The 19,962-nt window shown below is 32.5% G+C and overlaps 1 protein-coding gene across 2 annotated transcripts in view; it reads left to right on the top strand.

The window, feature by feature from the left end:
* rl (Mitogen-activated protein kinase rl) overlaps positions 1–19,534 on the top strand; it is a 124,791-nt gene extending 105,257 nt beyond the window's left edge. Inside the window, exon 8 of one of the 2 annotated variants that reach the window (XM_022059221.2) lies at positions 1,647–19,534. The gene's annotated coding sequence lies outside the window, so the exon portion shown is untranslated. Of the gene's footprint in view, positions 1–1,642 lie in introns of both variants that reach the window. The other variant, XM_022059220.2, reaches the window with a different exon arrangement.
* The last annotated feature ends 428 nt before the right edge of the window (positions 19,535–19,962 follow it).

Here is a 19,962-nt window from a genome sequence, read left to right as displayed (position 1 = left end):
ATAACGGTTAAGCAGTGTGATGTGCTATATATACTTTATTGTTTTGTTTAGGAATTTTTATTCATTATTTTGTAGTATATTTAAAGACTTTACAGTATCTTAGATTGTGTAGTATTGATTATGAAACTATAGAATTATGTAAGAGGGGTGTGAAAGGAAGCAGTCATAGTATGTTTTAAAACTCAAATTCTATATTTGCAAGGAAGGATATGAAAACTGTCAGCTAAAAGAATGTTTACATGACATGATTTTAATAAGCACTTCCTGAATATGAAGTAGGAGTGCTGTACTTACATTTTATAGCAAGTTACAAGGACATTAAACATGATACATGTATAATGAATTATGTGACAGAATAAACACAATAGATAAGTTGTACTTGTTGTGACTTATCATAAATCAAATGCATTTTATGTTGTCATCTGAGGACCTGAAAATCTAACAATACTTTGTCTGAAGAACATGGTGGTGGCTGCATGAAATCTATATTTAGCTTTCAGTTTTATGCTGATAAATAATGACATATTAGTGCTAGGATTGTAAAATTCTGAAAGGGCATAGATTATAAATGTACATTCAGCGTCTGCATGAAACAATTTTTGCTTGTTAATGTACACAGACAGTGTGATTGTAAAATACTATATTCTGTTGTAAATTTAACAAGGTTGAAATCTATGTTAGTAAAAATTATTAACAGAAACAGGTGACTAGATTGAGTAATTATTAGTTTATAGTTCTTACTAGCTTTACTGTATAAATTAATCTTTTGAAGGAAATTATCTTTATTTTTTGTGTATTGTGGTGTTCCATTATTTATTATTTGCGTGCACTAATTTCAACAACACATGTTACAAATACTGTGTTTCAGCTGTCGCTTATTTACCGTCAAGCAAAAATGTGTTGTTGGTGATTAATTTAAACAAAATATTACATGAAGGGTACTAGGTGTTATAAGTCCCTTCCAGAAGTCATTTTTATTCTGTATCAAATTTCCACTTGTAGAACAGGGGTAGCTCAGTCAGTATAGTGACTGAGTATGGACTGAATGACCAGGGTTCAATCCCCAGCAGGGGAAGAGGACTTTTTCTCTAGGTTCTGCTTCCAGACCAGCTCTGGGGCCTACCCAGCCTCCTATCTAATGAGTACCGAGGTCCTTCCCTGGGGGTAAAGCTTGGCTGGGGTGTGATGCTGAGCACTTACCCCTTATCTAGTGCTGAGGTTAAGAATGGAGTAGGAGCTATACCTTCTCTCTCCCCAAGCACCTCCATGGTATATAACTTTTCTACTTTACAAATTTCCACTTATATCCTCTTTATAGTTTCTTGTCTTCAATTTGCGTGCATAAATACATTCCTTCTTCTCTCTCTCTCTTTTTTATGAGGTCATCTATTGATACTGCAAGGAAAATGTGACTAAACACGCGGTGTGGGTACTTCGATTTTTGTGACATCAGCTGTTGGTGTGTTAATATATTGACTCTGATACAGGTTTTATAAGATGTGTTGACCACTTTTTGAAGAGTAAAATTGTACAACAAGATGCCTATTGTATTTATGTAATAATAGTAATCATGTCCTGCCTTCACTGCCCTCTTTCTTTTCATCGTTGTTTATCTTGACTTACTGTGTTCATTTATTGCCAGATAGCTGAAGAATGCCACAACTTGACCATCACATCTCGTCTCTATAACTCACGAACCTCTGCTCCTCTTTCTTGTCATGTCATGCTGAGATGGAGGAAGAGACTTGGATGCCACATATCCTTTTTGTGTTTTGGACAAATTTCAGCATTATATTCGATACTGACTGTCTTAATAATTAATGTGTTTTTGGTCTATCATATATTTTGTCTGTGATTCAGTACTGTACCACCTAGATTCCATCTCCAGTTTTCTTCTTTTTTATGCACTTAATACATAGCATCCTTCATAAACTAATTAAGTCTATTTATTGTTTTGTCTCACTTGAGTCTCACAAAACTTTTCCCTCTCAAAAGGCAGGAGAATGAATTCATCATGATTTTCATTTCATCTAAAGATACGTTTAAATCTGGTTACAATATTTATACTTGCATTCATTAATGGGCAAATTCTCAAATGTAATATAATATAGGCTAATACTATTGGCAGTGATTATATTATCTGATGAACAGAATAAATTTTTGGTATTTTCTGCATGCTAATACATCTAAGCTTTTAGAAATTTCTAATCATGGTTAGGTTGTTTAAAAAATTAGGTAAAAACAATTTGTCAAAATGAATAAAATATTTATTCTGCAGAAACTGCTAGTATAATGAATGTGAAGTACAGACAGGATTTCTGAAATATATTGACTTCCTAATATATAAACAGTTTCAGTGTTCGAACTGTGAAATTTCTAACAATAAATTATGATTCAGTTATGTAAAACCTGGTTCTTTGTTCTTGAGAGGAACAAATTGGAAGTGCAAGTTAAAGCTGAGTATGTATTGACATTTAATAGTAACAGCCTATAAATAATTTACTAACATGCATCCAGGTTACAGTTTTGATGAGGGCTGCATTGACAGTTTGATGATAGGAGATTAATTTCTTGGTGAAGATAAACTGAATGTTAGTGATTTCTTCATTGTGTTGTAACAGGTTTCATTAAGTTGTTGCCAAGTTTTTAGGGGATATATTCAGCATTTGAGAGTCTTCCATTTAGAGTGAAATGGCATTCTGAAACAATGAACATTTATGTACAAGATACATTCATTTTGATTTACAAGAAACTAGTTATCATTCAGTCATCATGATCATGGATGCTTCAGCAAGTCCACATTGAGAATTTAAATACTAAATAATCACAAATTCTATGTATTAAACCTTAAATATATTATTGAAATATATTACATTACCTTGCACATTTATTCATTCATGTACTTATTCTTACTTTGAAGGTGATTGGATATAACTTTCATTTTCAGTAACAAAAATGTGATTTTTATTTTAGTTTTCACATAGTGCTCTGTCTCATTTTAAGCCACTGATGTATTATTAGTTTGGTTTATTTGTTTGTTTCAATTTTCAAAATAATTTTTAAGTTCATTCTGATTTTTTTATCACTATTAGTATTAGTCCCAGTTAGGGTCAGGCTTATTAGTGAAATATAGTTTGTTGAGAATAAATTACGTTTCAGAATTTGTATAAATCACACAAAATATGAGATACACCTTTACTTTATAATTTTAATAGCAGTATAGTCACTTCTTTTTTCTCATTCATTCTGATAAGTTTAAAGTTAGTATATTTTGTACTGGTGCATTATAAACTAAAAATATTGCTGATTTAGCTCAATAATATTATAGTTGAATATTTTATATTGTGTGGTGTCCCTGTTGTTAATACTGTCATGAATTCCATCAACATATGGTCAGATAACTTTCTAAAAAATATTGTAGCTTGTTTTCTTCTGTAGGACATACAACATAGCACATTCATTAGCATTTGCTTGTTTCTTTTTTATGAATATCAAACATTTTTTCAGTTATAATTGTAGTGAAGTCCTTGTTAGGCTACAGTATTTTGTGTGTCTTCTTTCAAAGTGATTTCACAGTTTTTGCTCTGGCCTACTAAATGCGTTTTCAAGTGATGATAATTACAGCATATGATATTTCCGGCTTCATTATTCAGAACAAGAGTCAATAAGAATGAACTAATTGGCTTCACAGGACAGAGCAGTTAACAGAATAAGCTTCTTAATAAAAGATTACTGTTATAAAGAGCTACCAAATAAAGAGTAAGTTTCAAGGTAGGCTTTCTTTGAAATTTTTAAGAAATCTTAAATACTGAGGGAAATTTAGTTTTCAATCCTCTCTCTTTTATTCTTGTTTTAGTGCAATGTGTTTGATGTCATAATCATTTTCTTCTACTTTAAGAAGAAAATAAGTGGATTGGTAACTGGTTTCTTGGAAGTTTTACATTGTTTCCAAGGTAGTTTGTTTTTATATTGTTAATATACCTTTTCTAAAGCATAACCTGATATTTCTGAAGTTGGACAAATGTTATTATACCACATGGGCAACTTCTGAAGTCTCCTGCTCACTACCAAAACTCCATGTGTAAAGACTGGCAGAATATTTGTAGCAAACCAACTGTAAGGGGATTGTAGTATGTAAACTACAACTGAAATGTTGAAACTGTTCTAGTCATTACTCTTGAGCATTCTTCAACAGAGTACAATATTTTATTGCATATAAATTTCTTTACCATTATGTTGTGTTGTTGTGACCAGTTTGTTATAAAATGAAGTTTGGCTACACTTAATGTGCTATTCAGTTTGACACCTTGGGACTTTCTTCCAAAACTTTTCATTGTTTGCATGCTGTTATACCATACTGGAGTACTGAACATTATGGTCAAGTGGTTAGCACTCTTGCTTCATCTTAGGGAAGCCCTGGGTTCAAATATGGCCAAGTGATGGGATATCCTGACTGAGGTTTTTCATGGTTTTTGTCTACCCATTCATCCATGTACCACATAGTACTTGTATCATTCAACAATGAGCTAAGGGCAGCATTGTCAGATAAGTGAATAAGTTGGAATGAGATTAACTAGGATTTGGGGGTGTTGGCTCATGGTACCATGGCTTATTTGTAATATGGCTGAAGTCATATACAGTTATTACTGAAAGAAGGTATGATTAAGTTAAAAAGAAAAAATTGTGTTCTTTTTCATAACCAGATATTGAATTAATTTGTAACAGAATTTCATGATACATAATTTTGTTTAATCAACGTTTTTACTTTGACCAGATTACAGAAATGCAAATGAATATTCCTGCCTGTGGTTCAACAATAATAAATTAAATTGCATTCATATTTTGAATAATTCTAGCTGGTTGCAGAAATTGTCTAATAGATGGAACTGGTCTACAGATATGAAAATAAATGTACACTAGCAGTCATATAATTTCATAGTTGTTTAATGTTTCCATAATAATGCAGTATTAATGATGCTAGCATGCCATTTTAACTTTCCAGTTACTCATCATCTGCTGGTATAGAAGAAATGTTTAATGCTGTTGTTCTGCCAGTATCCCTGTGTGGAACATCCTCCAGTAAATTATCCTTTTACCATCTCCTGTCTTGATAATTTATATACATATTTTTTTACATATCTGATTTTTTCTTTAATTCATACAAATTCTCTGCATTTAGAAAACTCTACATGCAGACTAAATTTACCACATTGCAATAATGCTGTTGATTACATGTTTTTTGTCTTGAATTTCTACTTATATGTATGACCAGAGGTTTATCATCTTGTGAAAATGAAATGTTAGTCATTTAAGTAAACATTACTATTAAATTAATGTTATGTTAGTTTCCTAAAATATGAATTGAGGTGCTCATTGTGAGGCTGCATTAAAGGAAGTAACTGAATTACAAATTTGTGTGTGTAACAGTTTTTATATCTGAATAATGACCAATGGTCTGAAACTACACATGAAATATGTGGTTTGAAACTACTCGGCACAAAGCGAATTTATAAGTGTAACACAGTGACATATTTTATTATATTTTCATCACCTCAAATTTGAAAATGTTCTTGTGAAAAATACAGTATGCATTGATGGCTGACTTGTTGGTTTGCTGAATACAAGGCATAATGTACTGACATTTTCCAAAATGAACCATATGTAGAGTGCAAAATACAGAGTGTCCCACCCAGACATTTATGGCAAAATGCTGGATCAACATACAGGTAGTCACACAGAAAGAAAGTACAGGCTATGACGTGCTGAGTGTAGATCTTAGTTTAAAATTAGTCAGTAGAAGCAGAGGGGAAGTAAAGCTGGCCGTCTCATGATGTTGATTTATGGCTTGTAAAAGAACCTTATGAGCATGATACGAGATGTTTTGTAAGCAAAATTCAGCGGCCATTTCTCACCCAAGTGTCCTGATTAACTGCTAGATGGCCTGGCAGACAAATCAGGATTGAGTAGAAATTGTGCAGAGTCAGTGGGCTGGTCACTCACTAATCATAAATGCACACTTCAAGACCAAGAAACCTCCGAAAAAGGAGGCGGTGAAAACCCACAACCGGGTTGTAGCACCAAGAAACAACAACAACAACAGTAGAATCTTCGTATTAACTGTGCTTCTATTGAAAGTGGCGTTCTTCATTATTTGTCTTTCACAATGACATGAATTCTGTGATAATCGTTTTAGTTCTTAGTTCATTTTCCAGAATAACATTGTGAATATCACTTTCATACCTTAATAGTTCCATGAATTATGTCTTTAAATTTTGTGATTCAAAGTTACTTATAGATAAAAAATCAACATACTATACCTGCAGAACATAACACACTCAGTTGTATGCTTATTGAACATTTACTTTTGAGTCTGCATTTAATTTTCTGTAGGGATGTTGGTGTATTGTCCTGATGAACATATATATAACTATTATTTTTGAAGAAGGGCTCCAAAATATATAACATCATACTAATTTCAATGTGTGTGACTTCTGTCTTATGTTTGCTGCTGCCAAAAAGTGACAAGATTAAAACATATATAATTACAGTTTTGTCTGTTCTTGGGTATAGGTGTGAAAGTTGGTCTGTCATTTTAATGGAAGAACACAGACACCTCTCTCCCTCTCTCTCTCCCCCCCTTTTTTTATGTGTGGTGTGTAGGAGAATATTTGTATGTAAGAGGGATGAAATGGCAGGAGACTGATGAAAAGTACACAAGGAGAAGATTCGTAATTTGTACTCTTCACCAAATACTATTAGGGTGATCAAATGAAGGAGGAAGAGATGGGTGGGGCATGCATGGTGGAGATGAGAAATGCCTCCAAAATTTTGGCTGGAAAGCTTGAATAGAAGAGACTACTTACTAGGAGGCTAATACTAAGTGGATGTTAGGGAGATTGGGTTTGGGGATGCAGATTGGATTAATCTGGCTTGAGATAGGGACTAGTGGCAGGCTCTTGTGATCATGGTAATGAGCCTTCAGGTTTCATAAATCACAGGGAATTCTTGTCTAGCTGAGTGTACTATTAGATTCTCAAGAAATACTTTACTCCATGGAGTTAATTATGATTTTTATCTTTATTGAAATTTCAGTTAGAAAGTTTATAGGATTAAGTGATTAAGTTAAGTTCTCATGGTCATAGATATTAAGATGGCTATCTAGATATCAGAGTGCATGGTGGTGCATCCAACAAGACTGTCACCTTTATACCAACAATTCAATTCCTTTGCATACTTGAGAGATCATTATCTAAACTTAATGAGAGCCACAGAATTAGTTTCACTGTTGGTTAGAGGTCATTTTGAACAATTTCTAACAATAAGTGTAATGCTTTTACTGGCATAATTTTTAAGGTGTTTAGATCTACCCTCAGCTTATGAAATTGGCTGAATTTTCCTGCATGCCAGCCATCATATGTGTGCTGTGTTTAGTGTATGTATAAAAACTGAAAATAACATTTTGTCTGAACTTTCTCATGTAACATGTAATGAGTCTGGTATCCATAATAGTGATATTTGTACATTGTTGCTCAGTATGAGAAGCTTTGCAGACTGTCGTGTTGTAAAGTACAAGTCATTGACCCCAAAAACAGTCTAGCAAAGAAGAGTCAGTATTCCAAATATATATGTTTATGGGTGCATTGCAGGGTGTTGGAGGGAGGGTTTAAGTATCAAAAACCCATCGAAAATTATGGTGACAGTGTAAACTATTTTTATCCATATTAATTAAAGGGATTGGCTTGATGGACAAAAACAAAGTTTATGTAAATGGGATGTCTATTTGGACATTTGTAATATTGAAATTCAGCTTTTACTGCTTATCAGTTGTCTGTACCACCACTCCAGCGCTACAAAAATAATTTTTATGTACATTAACATAGCTGTCTTCTGGGATGTTGAATTATGTATAGTCTGGCAGATATTAGCCAACTTTGTAGAGGAGTTTACTGCCTCCTGATGCTTCTCTGAAACATTGGTCAATATCTATCAGACTACATGGTGCAACATCCCAGAAGACAGATGTCTAAATATTTGTTGCCATAAGAACAAAAAATCTCACCTAGTGAACATATATGCATATTGTTTTACTGCTATACTACTGGTGGTGTAATATGACTTTGAAGACATGGTTCATTGCCACTGTATCTGGACTCGGTATTCTGCTCACTTGATTAACAAAAATAAAATTTAGCTCTGTCTCATTTATTTCAATATCCTATTGCTGATGCAGTGGTACTGATTTTTGTTATAATTTCTATCTTTTCCTAGCTGTTATTTCTCATCTCACCAAAGAGTGTTTGCATTTTATGTCCAGTTTCAATGTTAATTTTTAGATCTTTCAATGTTGTTATGCAGTGTACAGTATTTCTGCCCTCTCTCTGCATGTCTCTTGAATTAAAATAAAACAATGCAACTATTTGTAAAGGACAAATAATTTGAAGCAATTTTATGCATAGAACTTGAAGGTTATGTATGTGAATAAAATGAGAAGCTGGCCTTGCCTATGTAGTAGCAACTTACATAATGGTTAATTCTGCACATCAGAATTAAATAAATACATACAGATAGGAGTACATTTCTTCTCTGAATGTTTCTGGCAATGGTAATGTGATGCTAATTTATTTATTCTGGACTTTGTCTATCATCTGTTGAGAATCTGTAAATTCCTTCAAAAATTAGTGTTTTGAAGACTGGTCCACATGTCCATTGAAACATTGTGATTTTTAAGGCATTTTAAAAACTCTCAACAGACAATGGATAAAATTAAAAATAAATTGTTAGGAGCACAATGTTTTATCACTTCCCTATGTGTGGTGGTCATATATGTAGACATTTGTGTAATACCTGACCTATCACATTTATTAGTAGATATGGAAAGAATTTTCCATATTTTTGTATAAATTCAAAGACAATTTTATGCATTGCATTTGAATATTGAATGATAGACATTAAACTTCTTATGACTGAAATTTGCAATGGTGTTATATGAAATCTTGCATAGATACTTATATTTGTATGTTTTTAGCAAAATGAGGCACTTAAAATGGTGTTGCATTGCTTTTGTCAGTGATATACTTAAAATCTTGAATACTACATAACAAATCTCATAAATCGATTTATATACGTTAAGAATATCTATTCTTTATTTTGGAACACTTCCAGCTTATTTCATACAATGGTGGCTGTCTTCTGGGTCTTAGTGCTGTGTAGTGTAGTGGAAGTTTAACATTGTTTCAGAAGTCCTTGCTGCCTCCATCATTAGGACTCATTGCCCTGATGATGGAGGCAGCAAGGACCTCTGAAACATTGGTAAACTTATACCAGACTACACAGTGCTACAACCCAAAATTCAGCCATCTTCGGACTCACCGCCTGAAAACTTCAAATCTTATTTCATACAGTGTTTAGAATTGGAATACTACACTAGTCTGTGTGGTATGGTTTCATTGCTTGATTCATATTAGCCTTCTTTATAGCACATGAATTTCAGCATATGGAGCAACTCTACAATGCATACATAAATTCTTAGGTCATGTATTGCATTGTGTGGTAATGAAGGGGTGTACATGGGAAACTATACAATATAAAATCACGTGGCCTAAATACTTTGAATTTTCTTCTGACTTGATGTTACTGTTACATACGTTTTAGTCATTGTAGCCTGTTGTGCCACAATAGTTCTTAAATGAGATCTAGATGTCCATTTTGTGTTTTCATTTGAAGCGTTGGAAATTTGTTGCAGCATGTCTGGCTGTGTACAAGAAATGAGAAAGATTCATATAAGATGAAACTTATTTTAAAATAATTTTTAAATACATAACCTATAATTGTAATGTCCCTCCCATACCTTTGAAGAAAGGAAATTATCGTAAATTTAGTCATTTCCTATTTAGTATACTTGTGATTAGAATGTTAATAATAAAATAGTTCTGTGTTTATGCAAATGTATCATATATTCGTTAAATATTTAAGTGACATCATTTAGTTCTTATAGCAGACTTTAAAATCCATAATTCCTTGAAATGTTAGTTTATCTTCAGCTGTATTAATAACAAAACATTTTCAAAGTAGCCGCCACACTGGTGGAAGGAATTGAATAATAATACTTGTAGTTTAATAAATATGCTGAAGGAATCCATTTAGTTTTACTTATCATATTGTACATTATCTACACAGCAAGATATTTTATACTTAGGTACAAGCAATATTGCCATTGATTAATGAAAAGTAGACTTTAATAATGCCTTAACAACATACAGTTATTCAGTTCAGTGGATCTCCAAGTGGTGAATTAGACAGTTATAATATCCATGCACTAAGTAATTGTAAAGACAACACAAATTGAATGTTTACTGCATTTGTGGAATATTGTACCTGAGCATGTTCTTTTTTCTTATGAAAGCTGCATATACTTAAGTATTTTATGTTGAAATTACATATATTGATGCATTTTATTGATTTAGAACAGCACATATTCAAAATTGTATAAATGTTTTGGTGTGTAAAGTGAAGCTTTTGCAGCGACTGAAGTTAATGAAAGACTCTTGGGTTATGAGCCATGTCAGGTGGCTGAATGGTGAATAAACCATATCTTCTCCCAACATTTCGAGAGCAATCCCTGCTCTTATCCTCAGGACTGCTGCGTAACAAATCTGGTCCCTTTGGCGGTCTCGCTGATGGGAGATTGCTCTGGAAACATTGGCAGAGGATATGGTTTGTTCACCATTCAGCTACCTGGCGAGGCTTGTAACCTGAGAGTCTTTCATCAATTTATGTTTTCTTGAAGAATGTATACTTCAGTTGCACTCATTCTTATATTGTATTAAGGATGGATCACACTTGAATTTTTTTTGGTAAAATGATTTTCAATAACTTTTAACACTTTTCCACAATGTTTTTGTAGCAATATTTTGGGGGAAAGTTGTAAATCTTTGTGTTATTTGTGTCATAAAATTATAAACGTTAATAATTTACCTGTGAACTGTGGTAAGTTTTTGTCTAGTGTTGGTGCCGTGTACCATGCACGGAAAGAAATGCAGTATATAACAAATTATTTACCAAAGGCTGGTCATATTTCCTTCTGACTTTCAGAATAATTATTATAGTTTTTCTGTTGAGTGATTTAACATTATGAAATAAGTAATATTGAGGAATTTGTATATTGTATTGTCTACACTGTTAAACTGAATGGAAAAGTTAAAATAAATAAGATTTCATAATAAAATTAAATATGTTAATGTTAAAAATCTGAGGTATATGACATTCCAGGATCATGGGATTCTTTAAACCTTATGCTGTAGAACATAGTAAAATTAGAAGGTCCCTGTCTCTTCTAACATAGTAAAATGTAATAAAATTGAATTTAAAATATAATTACCTGGAATAAATTTGGCTGATGGTGCCATGCACTAGTGTTTTAAATGCAAATGGTGAAGTAGCAGAGTCAGATTACACATATATATTCTATGCATCCAACACTAGGGTGGTATTACTCTTTTAACCCTTTGATGCCAAACTCAGTAAGCCATGCTGTCTTTCTAGTCTGCAATGTGCCACTGTCAACAGTAAGGCATACTCGCTTATGAACCATCTCACTTAACCCTGTTCTTGCACATGTGCTACTGCTGTTGTTCAGAATGCAATGATGTAGCTGTGTAGGTAAGGTTTTGTTCTTGCTCTCAGAGTGTTTATATGTCTATTTAATGCATTATATTTATTTACTTGTGTATAAGTAATAAGCATGAATGAAGAAAGTTTACCATATTCTTCCATAAGTCTGCTGAAAGTAATAATTTCTTGGATGCTTCTAAAAGCACTTCATGCTTCTGTTTGGAATGACGGTGTGTTAGTCTTGTGCATAAAAATGTTACTTGCTGCTACCTCAGGGTTTCTCATAATATCATTATGAGCTATGAGATTCTGCTGTCTGGAGAACTAGGTTGGACTGTGAATTTCTGCAATTGATTTTGCAACAGTTTTACTAAAGTATTGCATTTGTAGGGTCTGAATATTTAAATACTTTCCCCCCCTCCCGTCACTTCCAGTAAGGTTTCTTTTAAATGTTTTACATCATCAAAGAGTTTAATATGAATATGTATACTGTTGTTCAAAACATACTTTGAAATTAAAGATCTTATTTTTTGCGCTGTTATACTTCATATATTTTTAAGGGAACAGATAGTCTTGTAAAATTGTTTTATTGTCAGCACATTTCAGTAAAGTATGTCTTATTTCACTAAATTGTATAGTAGTTTGGTGACCCTTTTTAGGTTTATGGCATATAATCAAATGTTTATAAAGTGTATAGAAACATTAAACAACAGACATTAGGCACTTAATTTATACATACACAATGAGAAGATTTTGAATTGGAAATTAAGACTATAAAATTATCACTTTTCTTATAACTTATACAAACTGTTTGTTCTCTGGATCATATGTTGGGAATTTCTTTTTTGATAAACTGCTGTTTTAAAAGATGAGCCTTAATTCCATTTTGTTTAAAAAAATTTCATGAGTTTTTAAAAATAATCTTTAAGTGTTGTTCCCTAGAATCTGATACAAGTTTCTGTTCTTTCTTCAAATGTGATCAGTACTGATTCCATTATGTATAATATATTTATCTTTAAGTCAAGTTTTTACAGTTCTCACTGTGTTTTTAACATTTGGTAATGTCATTATGTCCAAATTTCTTCCTAATTATATTACTGGTGCAAGCTTAAGTCTTTTTTCACGTCTCTATTTTGTTGGACACCGTATCTTTAATGATAGCTGCAACAGTTAAATACTTTTTCATGTTACAAAAATACTGTTAAAATGTTTCACAAGTGCTTCCTGATCTTTCATGTGATTCTGAGTATAGCCTGAGAACATAATACAATCTGGGAGTGTTACCTTTGTTGTATCATGAATTATCAGGCAGAATATAATGAGCCATGATGAAATACAGTGAGAGTACAGTAATTGTAATTAGATGTTAATGTGAACTAAGATTTGTGTTTAGTGTGAAAACTATGGGAAATGCTTGTTGAAATCAAAGGGATATAAAAATATTAGTACTGGTCTCATATCAGTAACATCTGATTACAGAGAAAGTCACCCCTTGTTCTAAAATTATTAGTACAACTTGGAGAAAGAAATTATGTGGTCTCAGAGTTCTCAACCAGTGGTCTGGTTACATCTTTTTAAATACTGATCATCCTGTATGATGATGAAATAGTTAAATATTTACTTTTAAGAGAATAGTTAATAAAAATAATATTTCAACAGATTCTTTAAAGGAAACAACTGAATGCTATGTGAACCTGTTTGTCTATTATTTTGAATAAATTGCCATGAAGTTTCAGTAAATTGTCTTGGTAATAACTTCATGGCCCACAAATTGATAAGAAAGTGTGAACATGGTTCCAGATCCTGAATTTTTAGAAGTTTTTAAAGATAAATTGCTGTTTAGCTAATGCATATTTAGGCATAAATTTAATTTCTGTTTCAGAACTCATGTCAAAAATTAAAGAAATGTCTCGAGAGAGCCTGTTTGTAATTTATTCTAAACATTACAGTGGTAACAGAAATAATGATAACTGACCATATCAGTTAAGAATTCTAAACAGTCTTGCCAGAGAGTTTAGAACTTACCTAAGTATGAACTTCACAGAATTTTCAAAATGAACAGCAAGAAAAAATGTCCCAGTGGAATAAATATAATATGTATTGTTGCTGAAAGAACAAATGGCTTGTATGGACATTGTTTGCTGAATATAGCTTGTGACATTCCTGGGGATGCAAATTCAAGCAGTTTTTAAATGTTAATGGCATTTCCATGGTAATATGTTCATACCCAGAGTAAAATTGAGTTACCTGGTTTGTATAAAATGTGAAGATGCTTTGATGTAGCATGTACTGATTTTCTGTTAATTTTGAGTATAGTGTTATAGGCCTAAATATCAGTATTTTAAATTATAGTACTTTGATACAAGTTCACTTAGTTGGTCTACATGGACATATTGTAGGTTTCTGTTCTGAAGAAAATCTTTTGAAAATTCATTCTCATTCAAAGATGGCTGTCTTTTGGGTTGTAGTGACATGTAGTCTGGTGACTTCCACCATACTACATGACACTTCAACCCAGAAGACAGCCATCTTTGTACTGATTACCATGAGAACCTAAAATCCTATGATTAGTACCACTTGCTGAATTGAAGTTCATTGTGAGAAGTTAAGTTTGTAGCATATAATTTACATAATTTTGCATCTTTTGTAAGGATCAGGGAAATGTTAGCTTCCAAATGAGTGATGTTGCACCTCCGTAGGTGCTTCCATTCAGTCACAATTTTAGTTAATGGAAGACGTATAGAATTCAATATAAAGAAGTGATAAATATGGTAGCAGTAAATTTGAGAGTCCATAAGACAATATTAACTAGATGATTTTAGGTGCAACTTGGGATATAATTTTCTTACTGACTTTATGATCTGTATCAGTTTTTTTAAATAAAAGAAAGATAATACAAAAACATGTATCTTAACTGCTACAAGTGTTGGTGGTGGTGGTGCTTATGATTATTTTGATGATAATTCATAAATATTTTACTTAAACAGGTAAGTGCAAAAAAGTGTAAAGAGTGATTATAAAAAGTACAAAACCCCTAATGAGCATTGCATGCATTCTAGAAATAATAGCTTCAGTTTTCTTTCATCTTACATGCTGATAAAGTCTATCATATTTAATTATAAAACATGAAAAATTGAGTAGTTATGTGAATCTAGAAGCATTTAACATTGCAGACTAGCGTTCTGTACAGGCATAGATAAACATGAATTACACTATGTCTGTGAGATTTGAGGTTCTCATGGCAAGTAGACAACAACATTCCACATGATGTTTCAGTTCAGGAGATAAGTATCTGTCTATAAGTCTATTTGTGAAGGATTATTACATAATATAAAATCAGGGTGGAACTTGGTCACATGAAATGTCAATATTGGGTCTGTGATATCATAATTTAACCAAAAATATGCAAGTTTTGTTAAAATAGAATGGCATGGATGGAATTTCAGCCTACCCAGAGTGAACTTACTGTTTTTGTTCATGAAAACTGCATTATAGATTCAATCCCCAAATTTTACTCTTAGGACCAAATTTGTAGGTTCATCTTATGAGCTGACAAACAGTAGTACAGTATTATCCAAGCTACAACATGAGTTGATTTGATTCTGAGCCCAGTGACTGACTGTTTTCCCTCCCTCAGTCCCTCCAGGCAGATATTAATATCTGAAAACATACAACGATAATGTCAATATTTACAATTTAGAGCATCCTTTTCTTTGATGTTATATAACTAATGCAATTAAAATGGTGTCAATAAATAAACCATAACTCTGATATAACTGGAGTTTCACTGTAAGGACAAAAGTTAAATACAAAATTTGGGTTTTGTTCATGTTGCTCCTTGTTGTCACTTTTTGTATGAGTTATTGAAATGTTTCAATAATAGCAAAATTCTGTAGGCAACAATAAGTCACTTTAATCACAATAATTTTATCTTTGCATTCATTTCTTATGGCTGCAGTAGGACCTGAATGTACAGAAAATTTAAACAGATACTAGAGTGTCATATAACCTCTCATTTTATGGTTGTGATGTAAACAAAAAATTAATCATGTGTGTTACAAATCAGCATCATAATTTCTGTATGTACATAAAAAGTGTTTTTAAACATTACTAATATTTCTTTTGTATACGTAATAAATGTTGGTGCAAGAAAATAATATACAGTGCTAGACATGTAAAACTATTTCTTTTTACAGTTAGTAAAATATTCACATTCAAAGATACAGATTTGAAAAGGAATTTGTAAATTATTATAGGTGGGAGGAAACAATGTTGTTGCATGAATGACATTTTTTAATTTAATGCAACTTCTATTGTGTGACGTGAAACAGCAGAATTTAATCTAATTTTATGGAAAGAACATACCCAGTGCACATAGGAAGGGATACTGAGCTTTTGTTTATGTGAATTAATTTCATCTCTATGCTTGTGTTTGGAAAAATTATGCCTTGTGCCTTCCTTAGTAATAAATGACTTCATGTTATCTTAGTTTTACACCATCATTATTTATAATAGAGTATTTATGGTACCAATCTATAGATACTAACAGTACCAGTTCCCAATGTATGTCCTATCCAGGGCATTAATATTTACATGTGTAATAGGTTTTATCATTCCATAGTTTTATACTCTTAACAGAGTATTTTATTAAGTGTCATTTTGTTCAGAAAAGTTATTTTTATTTGCTTCATCCTACTTAAGGATATTCTTTACCAGTATTCTGTAGCAAAGTAAACATAGTATTTTGCCAAAAGTCTTTGGATTTCAATAGCTCTTAAGCAAGTGTGTTGTTATTGAGCTATGAAGCTATGGCATTGTCTTGTGAATGTGACGTGTTTGTTATGAAATATTAACATCATATCTACAGCACTGCAAGGGAGAAAAATGGATGATGAGAAATGAGTGTAAGGTGAAGGATGTTGCAGTACCTCAATAGCAATACTGTTCGTAAGGCAAGGGTCTAAAATTAACCTTTAAAGTACCGAGCCTTTAAAGCACTGTATCCTGTGCTGGCCCAAATTAAATCCTACAGTTATACTATGCTCTGCTTGTTTTTTTAAAAAACAGTGAATTTGTTTCACCCACATACAACAATGAAATAAATTATACTTTGTTCAGAAGAATTTACCTTACCTTAATATTTTATAAATTGTGTGATATTAATGTATTTACCTTAAAATGTTAATGCAGCATGTAAACATTTATTTTCCATCAAACAGCTGTAGAATTTTTCTTCCCGCTATACATGCACACAAAGATAAGTTCCAACAGCTTTTCTCTCCCATAATACAGCCATTTGAGGGTCAACTTTGCTTGGTAGTTTCTAACACATAGAAGTGCATAGTCCATCACCATTGGCCTCAGAACAGTATTCACTAATGCTTAGTGGTTCATGTACATTTTCTCCAGATGGGACAAATGGGATGATTTTGGACCGATTTTTTCTGCCTTGTATTTCCATTCTATTTACACCCTGTCTTCCACTGCAAGAAAAAGGTCACAAACAAATTGTTTCGTAATTGCAAATAGGTCATTTCTCTTCATACCGCTTCTGTGTTATAAAATAATTTGTGACAATTAAAAAGTTTTTTTGTTCATTTTAAGTTATGCAAATTATGCCGCACCTCTTGCCCATCCTGTTACTTATAATAACATAGCTCCTGTGTGTTGGTAGTTTGCTTCAGAGGATTGAGTATTCAAACCAAAAATTCCCCTTGGTTACAGCTGTACCTGCCTGTGTTGTCTTTCCAACATACTGCTGTGACATTTCTGTGATCTCTACATACAGTATCTCGTTTATTTCTATTCAGGGTCCTACAACCCAAGTTTTAAGGCATTCCTTCTGTTATGCCAAACTGTCACAATAAGGAATTTTCCAGTTGTAGAGGTTATCAATTGTAGTGCACCTCAAAGTATCATGAATTAAGTACATAATCTCAGCTTTCACAGAAAGTCATGCTTTTCTTTCTAGGTGACATATAGGGGCAGGGAATGGTTGTATTATCAGCATAATATTAAAATATGAACAGAAGTGTTTTGAATAATTCCATACTAACAGCAGTACAGATTTGATTTCCCCAATAATGTGACCAGAAACTATATGAGGAAAAGTTTTTGGTATTCAGTGGAATAAGAATAAACCTTGATGCCCAACACTGCAGCTTATAAATCATTCTACCTGTCTAATATTATTACTACTGCTCTCCATGTATCACCATCTGAAAGCTATTATGATAATTTCTCTTTTGAATCAGATAAAATTTATATTTCAAAAAGTTCACTTTTCATGTACAAGCTTCTCTCCTGAATCCTGATCTAGATACAGTCTTTGTACTGTATTTTCTTCACTCAGAGACTTTACAAGGTACCTGCTCCTTTTATATTGTTAATTCATTTTGTTATGTAAATACGAAACTAATGCAAATACACAGCAGACATTTGTCCATAACAGTAGACCACACACCAATGACAAAGGTACGGTGAAATAAACCACTAACTTAGAACAGGCACATACTAGCATGCCAGTAAAGGACATGAACCCTTACAGAGTTTGTTGCTTCGATGAAATCATAAATTATACAGAAAATTAATAACAAAGTATTTAAAGAATCCCTAAGTGAAGCACACAAATGTGTGTCTTTGGAACTGCATTGTAAAAATAATGTTATAATCAGCCTACAAGTAAATAAAAAATATATTGAAATGTTTCAGTACTGCTTATCAGTGCAAAATCAGTAGTACAGTTATACCCTTTCAGATCAAGTTACTGAAACTCTTTGCAAACTTGTGCTCAGTGTTTTTTTTTTTTAAAGTTACAGAGCATAGCCAAATGTGATATAATTTCAACACTTAGCTGTTAATTGTTAAGGGAGGTTATGTAAAAAAAATTATAAAAGAAGAGAAAGGGGTCCTTTTGACATCAAAATTTATCAACATTGTACAGTCATTCTTTCAGAGTACACTGACATTACTTTCATGGATAACTCAATAGAAGATCACAATCTCATGTTACATGATGGAATGTACACCATGAATTCAAGTGTGTGGTGGGCCAACTAGGGATACCAGAGCCATTTCTTAAAAGATGCTAGGCCTTTAAAGGTTAACCATCAGTTACAGTTGGTACTATCCAGATAAAATGTAAGTTGTTTTGCCTATTACAAAATAGATTAGAACCCATATGTAAGATGAGCCTCACAGGACACATGCACACTGTTTTCAGCTCCCATTTGCTGGAGTGACATGTCAGAAGCTGAAATAGCTTTGAACGGAGAGATAAGGAAGGAATTGAAGATTTATAATGTATCCAAATGGTGATGTTAATGTTATGTAAGATCATAGTATAAATTGTTTTATTTTAAGTGTGTAAGTAACAAACTCTGGTAAATAAGTATCCTTCTGAGTTTCATCATCAGATGCACTTCTGTAGTTTAATTTCTTGTTTATATTTAATAGTAATTAGTTGCTCAGTTTCTGGAAAATACAGTTGAGTAGCTGTAGTCAGTTAAGAAGTGAACAGTTTGCAACGTAAGCCACCAAGGATCTTAATTCCTGTTTTTCTATGCAGTTTCTTATGTTATGCTTTGAAGGTGTTAAACTGTTAAACAAAAACATACGGAAAATTTGGCCTTTCAATCACGGGTATATAAAATTATGTAATTATGACTGTTCAGTAGTAATCTAGAAATGTGGACAAGTTTCCTGTTTAAAATAGACCTGTATTGTAAAAATGTTAAAATGGTACATTTGCATAAGTACAATGATTGATAAAAGTAAATTAAAAGCTGGAATTGTCTTTTACAGCAGTGTCATAGTTTTTCAGTTTGTCACTCATGATTAAAGCATTTCCAGTTTTCTCCATACATACAGTATTATTATAATAATTCATTACATTGTTGTGCTGAAATAAAATTCTTTGTTGGCATTGTGTTTCTTAATTGTAGTAAAGTTTCTAAAAGAAGATAAGGCTCATAGGATATAGTAGGCAGATTGATGATACTTGAAAGTAAAAGGATTGATCCTGATTCCATAACATTCAAATGTTTTGTTACAATCTTAATATATACCAAGAATAAATTCCTGAAATCCTGTTTTACATTTTTCCATCATTGATTGCCAGGCATGAAAACTTCCCACGGACATGCACCCTATGGCAAGTTAAAATTTAAGACCTGACTTCAATTTTGTACCATAGTTTGTGATTGTGGTCAGGTTGCATTTTAAATGGTTCTTGCTTGTAGGTATCTCAGCTTACAGATAAAGAATCCCTGCCTCAACATTATGGATGGTCATGTTAAGGGGGTAATTCATTCTACAGAACCTTAAAATATAAATATCTAAATAAAAGTGGAT

Source organism: Zootermopsis nevadensis, unplaced genomic scaffold (assembly GCF_977971745.1).
Source record: "Zootermopsis nevadensis isolate Lab colony 2312 unplaced genomic scaffold, Znev_1.0 Znev_ptg000094l, whole genome shotgun sequence".
NCBI classification, from domain to species: Eukaryota; Metazoa; Arthropoda; class Insecta; order Blattodea; family Termopsidae; genus Zootermopsis; species Zootermopsis nevadensis.
The sequence above is the reverse complement of the archived record's forward strand: the minus strand, read 5'-3'. Positions and strand labels throughout refer to the sequence as shown.